Genomic DNA, 9,831 nt, shown 5'->3' with positions numbered 1-9,831 from the left:
CCTCCTGGGATTCCAGAGGCACCTTGTTAGAAATCCATTCCACAGCCACCCGCAACTGGCTCCGGAGGGCCCAGCTGTGAGTAGACACAGTGTGATCTGGCTGGAGGCACAGCAGGTAAGGCCAGCATGGTGTGAGGATCCTGAATGCACAGATGAGGGAAGGACGCTTCTGGCTGGGGACGAGCAGGGAGGCTTCCTAGAGGAGGTGACTTTGGAGCTGTGTCTTAAAGGATGAGTAGGATTTACAGACAGGATGGGACAGGAATTCCAGGCAGAGAAAGTAGGTGTGCAAAGGCAGAGGAGTGTGGGCTCAGACTGTGCAGAAAAGGAGGTGGTGGTCCCCTGGCAGCCCAGAGGGCCCGGCTAGGCCTGGACTGTGAGACTCATTTCTGCGTTGGCTGTTCCACTCACTTGGCAGGAGGCCCCACCTCTGGCTTCTGTTTTCCCAAATGTAGGACGAGAAGGAGGGTCAGTTTCCAAGGAGTCTCTGGGGCCCAGAGCTCAGGGCCAGAGCAGAGGCATTGTCCTGAGAAACAGGAGGCCAGGACCACCAGTCTCTCCTCCTCTCACCACCTCCCAGCCGTTGAGCAGTCATCTTCCTACCCTCCTGACAATTCACCTTGAGAAGAGCTTGATGGGCCCATTTTCCAGATGAGGACACTGAGGCCCCTTGTGCTGAAGTCAAGGGCCCCAGTGGTGGCCTCTCAGTGGTCTGATAGTGACCTGGCAGAGAGCCATCAGCAATGGGAGTGGGGAGGAGATGGAGGGTGGAGGGGAGGCGGGGAGATGGGAAGGGTGGAGCAGGGGGTGGAGGGCATGGGGGAGGGTGGGGGGGCGGGGCTCATCTCTGGTCTCGCGGCGGAGGCGCGGAAAGCCGGAAGGCCAAGGGGCTGGCTGGTCCCTGCTGCGGGGGGCGAGCCCAGGGGAGGGAGCGCCGCGGGATCGCGCCCGCTGCCCGGCCGGCTGGGGCCCTAGCCTCACGCTCCTCAAAGCAGGGATGCAGCCGGAGGCGGACCCCGGAGCCGGGCGGGACGGCGAGCGCCGGGAAGCGCGGGAGAGGACTAGAGGCGCGCGCACTAAATAAAGGCCGTTCGGTAAGTGATGGAATGGGACCAGGCCGCCACAAATGAGCATGCCGGAGGAGGCCACATCTGCGGAAAACAGAAGTGTGCGCAGAGAAAAGATACAGAGGACCATGCACTAACGCTTAATGTCTGTCCCTGCGCGATGGGGTTGCAGGACATTGTCTATTTTATTTTGCTTCTTCACATTTTGTTAATTTTCTGTAATAAAATGTTATTTTCCTAATTTTATAAAAGCGGTTATCTCTAGGTGGATCATGGTCCCGCTTTGTTCCTTCTTTTTTTTTATACTCAATAATTTTTTAAAGCATGCGTAGCTTTTTTTTTCTTTTTAAGATGTATTTATTTGTTTGACAGAAAGAGAACAAAGGAGGAGCGGGAGAGGGGGAAGCAGGTTCCCTGCTGAGCAGGGAGCTGGACACGGGCTCCATATGGGGCCGGATCCCAGGACCCCGGGATCATGACCTGAGCCAAAGGCAGACGCTTAACCCACTGAGCCACCCAGGCGCCCCCCACCAAAACTTCTTAAGGGGGCCTCTTAAGTGACTTCCCCAGAGATTTAAGATGCAGGCTTTTAGAAACTAGCTGAAGGATACCACTTCATAGCTGTATCCAGCCTTGAGGGGTCACTTCCTGTCTTTGCCCCTCAATCTCCATTTCTGTGAAGTAAGAATAACTGCCTTGCATGTTCAGCTGCCAGGAGAAGGGCAGTAGGGCAGGAAAGGGACACTGGAATCCCCCCGTGAGGCGCCAGGGAGACCAGTCCAGTTCCTGTCTGTCCTTTGAAACAGCTCTGCATATTCCCTTATGCCCAGGGCCTGAGCAGAGGCTGAATTCCTAGACCCACATTTCATCCTAGGGCAAACCCCCAATTTACCAGCTAGCCAGCTGTCAGGCCTTGAGATTGCAATCTCTGTCTTAACCTTACCATGGAAGAACCGTTATCATAAAAACAGCGGTAGCTAACGTTAACCAAGCACTTCATGCCCGTGCCAGGCATTCTCTCCCGCCTGCTGCCCTCCCCGGCTGCTCGTTATAAGGCAGATGTTACCGGCTTCCCCAGCCCGGGTGGGCCCGAGAACACTCACCACACTAGGTGCTGGGATGGCTTCCAGAAGGCTGAAGAGGGGCTGTCCTCATTGCCCCTTATTGAAGAACCGCAAGGCTTGGGTGACCATCTCCTCAGAGCTCGGCTGGTTGGCGCTGGGCCACCCAGGTCACCACTACCAAGCCTGCCGCCAGCACTAGAGTCCTCCAGGCCCCTGCCATTGTCCCTTCTCTGATCCACTTTGTGCAGCCTGGACTCTACACCCTGAAGCCATTCTGAAAGGGGTCTCTCCTTTCCTTTGCTACAAATCAGACAACCAGTCCAAATGGGGACTGAGAGTCCCCAATTTAAAATGGAGCCTCAGAATGAATTGTGGGGTGGGCTCCCTCCACCCTAGAGGCTATATAGGAGTTGGAGGCCAGCTGGCATCCCCCAGGCCTGGAAGGACCCAGCAGCCGAAGGCCAGCTGACATCGTGCAGACTGTGCATGAGTGGGCAGCAAAGGTCAGGAAAAACAGGGACCTGCAACAGGTCAGCCATGGGGAAGAGGCCTGGTCACAGGAGCAGGCTAAACGGGGTAACAGGCATCTGCCTAATTCTAAGTTTTATCCTATCCAGTAAGAGACATCAAGTTTGTTTGTTTATTTTTAAAAAGATTTTATTTATTTATTTATTTATTTATTTGAGAGAGAAAGAGAGCATGAGCAGGGGAGGAGTAGAGGGGGAGTAGAGGGGGAGGGAGAGGGAGAAAGAGAACTTCTCAAGTCGACTCTGCGCTGAGCATGGAGACCGATGCAGGGCTCAGTCCCGCAACCCTGAGATCATGACCTGAGTTGAAACCAAGAGTTAGACCCTCAACCGACTGAGCCACCCAGGAGCCCCAGGAAACACCAAGTTTAAAATGTAGCCTTAGAAAGATTTTTACCTCGGGGGGCCTGGGTGGCTCAGTCGTTAAGCGTCTGCCTTCGGGAGGGTCCTAGGATCGGGCTCCCCTCTCCGCGGGAATCCTGCTTCTCCCTCTCCCACTCCCCCTGCTTGTATTCCCTCTCTCGCTGTGTCTCTCTCTGTCAAATAAATAAATAAAATCTTTAAAAAAAAAGAAAGAAAGAAAGATTTTTACCTCCTGGACTCTACACCCTGAAGCCATTCTGGCAGTTGGAGTCCAGCCAGAGATCCATGGACCTAGAGTGCCCCCTGCAGGCAGAGGCGTGCTAATAACATGCAGCCTGCGCAGGCCCCGGTGGCACAGGGCAAGGCAGCCAGGTCCTGGAGCAGGACCCGTGGTCAGGCAAGGCCGGCTCACAGGAGGGGCCTGTTGAGGGGTCCAGGGCATCGGCCTCATAGCGAGCCTTCACTTACACAAATATGCATATTCTCCCTGCAGGCAAAGCTGGAGGAAACGGCACTACCTTGCCAAGCTCAGCTCAGCATACTGGCTGGGGCATCCTCCAATAAGAGCCACCTGGGAGCCTTGATTGCCCCTGAAGCCCGGGACCCTATCGGGCAGCCCATCATCTATAAAGCAGAGATGACACCTCTTACCTTATAGGAGTGAGGAGATGAAAAGCTAGTGTGGGTGGAGGACGTGGGCCAGCACGTAAGGCAGAGGAAGCCTCAGGGGCGGTGGGTTGTGCAGCCGTGGTGGTTTTAGGGCAGTGATGGCCTAGAGACGCAGCTGAGACCATTAGGAAGTATGGAGCTCTAACCCCTCCAGGCTCTGCAGGACCCAATTTTGCAGATGAAGAAAGAACTGGGAGGTTAAGAATTGGGCCCTGGCACAGAGCTGGTAAGCAAAGGCGCTATGGTTTGTAACAAAAAACTTTCACAAGGGCCAAGGAATTGTGAAGAAAGAAGCGCATTGGCCCTTCGGGCAAGCCTCTGCCCTTCTCAGGCTTCAGCTTCCCCCTTGCTGTAATGGGGTGGCCAAGGGGGGCACAAATTCCAGGAACCCTTAGCCCTTGCCCAGGTGGCCTGCACAAGTCTGATGGGCTGGAGAAAGCGGCCATGGCCATATTGGGCCCATGGGAACCAGCATTATGGCCCCACTAACCACAGACACTGAGACCTCAGCTAGGAAGACCATGGCATCTGAGAATCCTGCATGTTGACCCCAGCCTTGACCCATCAGGTTTGGCACCCCTTTCCTCCCCAGGGCATGCTGCCCAGACTCCAGACTCTCACTGCAAAGGCCAGAATGTCTCGAAGTTCTGCCACGTTTGGCTGGGCTACTGCTTACTGCCTAGCACCAGACACTCCAGGAGGGTGTATTTGGGCAATCCTGAAGGCCCATCCACCCTGGAGTCTCTCCCTATCAATGGCCTGAACTAGGGGGTTTGTCCTAGGCACGGGAAGGATAAATCCTCCGTTGCTCCTTTTCTATGCACAAACACTGGTACAGGAGGGCGCTTCACCCAAGAATTAAATCTGGTCCTGAGCAAAAAAACCCAACCAACCAACCAACCAAACAAAAACCCATCATTTCAAATCTGCCGGGCGTTTGTGCTGCCAGTGACCCCTGGGACTGTGGCTGTGTTGGTGCCATCTGGTGGCCAAGTGGCCTCTGGGAGCTAGGGGGCAGTGTGGTTTCCTGGATGGGCCTCAGAGTATATTTGCAAACCTGTCGTTTAGGAGCCTCTTCTAGAAGAAAGTAACCAATGCTCCCAAGGGTTCCCAGAGGGCCTGGGACCCTCTAGAGGGAGGAGGAGAAGCACTGAATCACTGAGCAGCTTCTCCTTTGCTGCTCCCATGGGAGCCTTTTTCTGGGTCAGAGGGAGGGGAGCTGCCTCGGAGTCCCCTCCCAAAGCTCCAGGAAACTGGATGGTGGCTGGAAGGGAAGGGATTCAATGGGGACCCCTCTGGCTCTGGCCTCCAGTTTGCCAGGTGTGAGACCAGGAGAGCTCCCTCGCCCTTCCCATCTTTCTCCCTCTTCCTTCCTCTCTCCTCCTCTCCCCTTTTCTCCTTTCTCTCTTCTTTTCTCCCTTCCCCTGCCACACCAGACCACTCCCCTGACCCTCCCTCAGAGCCCACGTGGTGTTCTGGGCAGCCTCTTTCCCTCTCCAGGCCTCAGTTTCCCCACCAGTAATGCAGTGGTTCTGGATTCTCATCCAAGGAAGGTGGCAGCAGGGGAGGGCTCCATGTCTCCTATTTGGGTGGCTATGACCACTCTTCCTGGACACAGCTCCTGGGGTGTGTGGGCAGGAGTCTTTCCAGGCTATATAGATACCCAGCAGTGGAGTTGTTGGGGCACAAGAGACATGTAGTGTCAACATGACTAAATAATACCAAATGGTTGGGGCGCCTGGGTGGCTCAGTCGTTAAGCGTCTGCCTTCGGCTCGGGTCATGATCCCAGGGTCCTGGGATCGAGCCCCGCATCGGGCTCCCTGCTCTGCGGGAAGCCTGCTTCTCCCTCTCCCACTCCCGCTGCTTCTGTTCCCTCTCTCACTGTGTCTCTCTGTCAAATAAATAAATAAAATCTTAAAAAAAAAAATACCAAATGGTTTTCCAAAGTGGTGGTGCCAATTTATTTTTATTTTTATTATTTTTTAAGATTTTATTTATTTATTTGACAGAGAGAGACACAGCAGGACAAGGAACACAAGCAGGGGGAGCAGGAGAGGGAGAAGCAGGCTTCCCGTGGAGCAGGGAGCCCGATGTGGGGCTCGATCCCAGGACCCTGGGATCATGACCTGAGCCAAAGGCAGATGCTTAAGGACTGAGCCACCCAGGCGCCCCGGTGGTACCAATTTACAACCCCATCTGCAGTGGACGAGAGTTCCTGTCGCTGCATCATCCTCACCAACACTTCTTTTTGACTGATGTGTACTCATTCATCTGATTAATATAAAGTGGACTTTCATCATCGTTTGGGTTTGCATTTCCCTGGGTATCGATGAGGTTGGACATCTTTTCATATGTGTCTGGGTGTTCCTGTAAGTTCCCTTACAAGTCCTGTGCCTATTTTTCTATTGGACTGTTTGTCTTTCTTTCTTTTTAAGATTTTATTTCTTCATTTGAGAGAGAGACAGAGCAAGAAGGAGTAGGGGCAGAGAGAGATGGAGAAGCAGATTCCTCACTGAGCAAGGAGCCCAATGCCGTACTCAATCCCAGGACCCTGAGATCATGACCTGAGCCGAAGGCAGACACTTAACCGACTGAGCCACCTAGGCGCCCCTGTCTTTCTTGAGAACTCATGAGAGTTTTTTACACATCCTATCTTTATTTATTTGTATTTTTTTAAGAAGGCTCCACGCCTAACATGGGGATCAAACTCACAACCCCAAGATCAAGCTTTACCAACTGAGCCAGCCAGGTGCCCCGAGTTTTGTACATATTCTGGATGGTAATCCTTTGTTGGTTATGTCTGACAAATACCTTCTCCCAATTTGGTCTTGTCCTTCCGCTTTCTTTATGGTGTCCTGTTTTTCTTTTAACTTTGTATTTTTACATAATTTCAGACTTATATAGAAAAGTTGCAAAAGCAGTGTAAAGAATTTCTTCCATACTCTTTACCCAGATTCCCCAAATGTTAACATTTTACCACATTTGTATCCTCTTCATCTCTTGCTCTCTGTATATAACATTATGGATATAACACATGTACACACACACAAACACATACACACATACTTATCCCCCCCCAACTCCCACTTCCTGCAAGAGACTTGAGAGTAAGGGACAGAGGCGGAATGATGTCTTTTTACACCAAATACTTAGGTGTATATCTTCTAAAAATAAGAACATTCTCTTATATGTAAACATAACATTGAAAAGTCACAAAATCAAGAAATTAACACTAATACACTACCATTATCTAATCTACAGACCTTATTCAGATTTCACCAATTTTCCTAATGATGTCCTTTAGTGCAAAAGAAAAGCCCATATCATATGTGTTTCATTCCATTGTTAGGTCTCTTTAGAGTGGGGTCTGTCAAGTTTCTTCATCTAAAGTCATTATTTTTCCCTTTGTAATTAATAAGTATATTGTGGGGAGATACTATGGGACTATATCATTACCGTGTTACTTTACTTCTTAAGTTCACTAGTTTTATGTCCATCGATGATTTTGCCTAAATTATTAATATGATGGTTGCTGAAGAGTGTAATTTCATCCTTCCTAATAAATCTCCTAGTTGGCTTTCTGTTGTTTTCCCTTATTATTTATTTATACCTGTATAAATTCATGTATTCTTTTATTTGATGGGTTATAATCCCTTCCTATCCTTATGTTATTTTGATCCTCAAATTGTCCCAGATTTGGCAGATGAAGCCTCTTAAGCTGGCTCCAGTGTTTTATGATGTCTTTTGCTCAACAGAATTTAACTCAAAAGAAGTTGAATTTATTGGTCTTCCATCATGGCTGGTACTTCCTATACCTTAAGAAATCTTTCCCCGCTCGACTTTATAAAGATATTCTCCTATATCTACTTTGAAAAGTTAGAGCTATTTGCCTTTCTCATTTCAGTCCTTAACATACCTGGAATTAACTTCTTACGTTAACTTTTTATTGAACTGTAACATATACACAAAACATGCTCAATAGAGAAGTGTACAGCTTGGTTTATCTACCTCTTACAGAAGTAAGTAAATAGATTCCTGTAACCAGCACATGGATCGATCAAGAGATGGAACATTCTGAGAATCCCATGAGCTCCTTGTGTGTCCCCCACTTGCAATCACTTCTCTTCCCTCACCCCCAAGGATGGCCACTCTCCTGACTTTACACATGACTGAAAACATGATGTGAGGTAGACTCCATGTCAGTTAGGGTTTTCCAGAGAAAACAGAACCAATAGGAGACACATAGATAGTTCATAGATAGACAGATTGATTTTAAGGAATTGGCTAACGTGACTGCAGGGTTTGCCATGACCAAAGTCTGTAGGTAGAATTTCTTCTATTAAGGACACCAGTTGCTGGGTTAGGGCCCACCCTAATCCAGTATGACCTCATCTTAATTTGATCATGTCTGCAAAGACCCTATTTCTAAATAAGGTCATAGTCACAGATACCTGGCGGTTAGGATTTTAACATATCTTCATGGAGGATACAATTTACCCCAAAACAGACGCCAATTTAATTGTTTCCCTGTGGGGGACTAGTTGACCTGCATCATTTAGTCAGTAGCCCTACCTGTCCCCTCTGGCCTGCAGTGCTAGCTCTGGAGTGGACACGGAAGGCTTTGGTCTGTTACTGGGTTTTCTACTCCATTCCAATGGTCTAGTGTCATATTCCTGAACAAATACCCACCCTGTTCCAATTACCCAGTTTTCTAACAGGACTAGACATCTGGTGGAACAGGTCTTCTCATTTTCTCTTCTTTAATACTGTAGAGGCTCATCTAAGGTCTTTGATTTTCCATATAAATTTGAGAAACATCTTGTCAACTTACACACATGCGCGCGTGTGCGTGCGCACAAATTGGGAGTTTGACAGGAGCTGCACTGAGCCTAAGGATCACCTCTCTTCTTCTAGGAAGACTTCTCTCCTCACCAACCCCATTAGCTCTCTGTCTCCTGCAGATTCACACTTTCCCCACCCTGTTCTGTGGAGGTGACTGGGCCTAAGCACGCCAGTCCCCACCCTCATTCTTCCCCTGTGGTGTATTCTTTCCTCAAGGCCCCCTCCCACGTTTCCTCTGTGTGCCCGTATCCCAGACCTCTCTGTGAAGATCCTGAGGCAGCAGCTCTCCTGCCCCCGCCCCTCTCTAGAGGGCCCAGAAGCGAGTCCTGGGAATCCATAATTCTTGGCGTGGGCTCTTCCTCCGAGGCACCACCCTCCTCACAGTCCATTAGTATAGCAGCCAGTGTAATCCTTAAACCTAGGTCAGATCATATCCCTCCTCTGTTCCAAAGCCTCCCATGGTTCCCCAGGTCATCCAAAGAAAAGCCCAAATCCTCACCATGGCTTTTGAGACCCTATGCCACCTGCAACCCCCTACCCTCACCTCCACCCACTGCCTCTCTGACCCCATCCCTTGCAGTTTTCCACATGCCCTGGCCTCCTTGCTATTCTCCAGGCACAGTCTAGGTTCAGGGTCTTTGCCTTTGCTAGTCTCTCTTTCTAGAACTCTCTTCCCCTAGCTATGTCCCTATGTCCCTGGCTTTCTCCTTTACTTCCTCAAATCTCAGCTCAAATAGTACCTTGTCAATGAAGCTTTCCCTCACCACCCTGTATCTCTATAAAAGATACAAAATTGCAGATGTCCCTTCCTCATGCTCCCATCCTCCTTTCTCTGCTGCTTTATTTTTTCATCCTAACCATAGCTGTCATTGCCATCAAACTGTATATTCTTTATTCTGTTAATGTCTGAGTCCTCTCACTAGATTGTGACCTCATGATGGCTGAGATCTTTGCCTGTTTTATTCAAAAGCACCTAGAACAGTGCATAGAGCACAGGGGTTGTTGAGCAAATATTTATTGAATAACTGAACTGGGAGGGAGGATACCGGGTCCAGCCTGGACTCTTCCATTCACTTGCTGGAGATTTGAGGGATCCATTCACCAATCCAGGCCCCAGTTTCCACTTCCGTAAAATGGGGGAGGATGTCTGTGTCTCTAAGGCCCTTCCAGCTCTACCGAGTGTAATGGGGTTTCATGAGAAAGGGGTGAACTGACCTGGTTGAATGGGCTGTTTGCTGCCCCCTTATGATGGGGCCTACTCTTCCTCAGTACTGGAGTGTCTTAGGCTTCCCCAAACT

General features: G+C 50.0%; 1 long non-coding RNA gene across 2 annotated transcripts; it reads left to right on the top strand.

Annotated features, from left to right (window-relative positions):
* The first annotated feature begins 892 nt into the window (after nt 1-892).
* On the top strand, nt 893-7,268 carry LOC144380066 (uncharacterized). Of its 2 annotated transcripts, none has more exons than XR_013443829.1 (2): nt 893-1,094; nt 6,127-7,268. It is a non-coding gene; the product is annotated as an uncharacterized LOC144380066 (long non-coding RNA). The 2 variants fall into 2 exon arrangements; XR_013443828.1 differs by having other exon boundaries at nt 5,701-7,268.
* Nucleotides 7,269-9,831: the final 2,563 nt, after the last annotated feature.

The sequence above is a fragment of the Halichoerus grypus genome, chromosome 1 (assembly GCF_964656455.1).
Source record: "Halichoerus grypus chromosome 1, mHalGry1.hap1.1, whole genome shotgun sequence".
Lineage (NCBI taxonomy): Eukaryota > Metazoa > Chordata > Mammalia > Carnivora > Phocidae > Halichoerus > Halichoerus grypus.
Note: the sequence above shows the minus strand (reverse complement) of the source record. Positions and strands in the feature narration are given on the sequence as shown.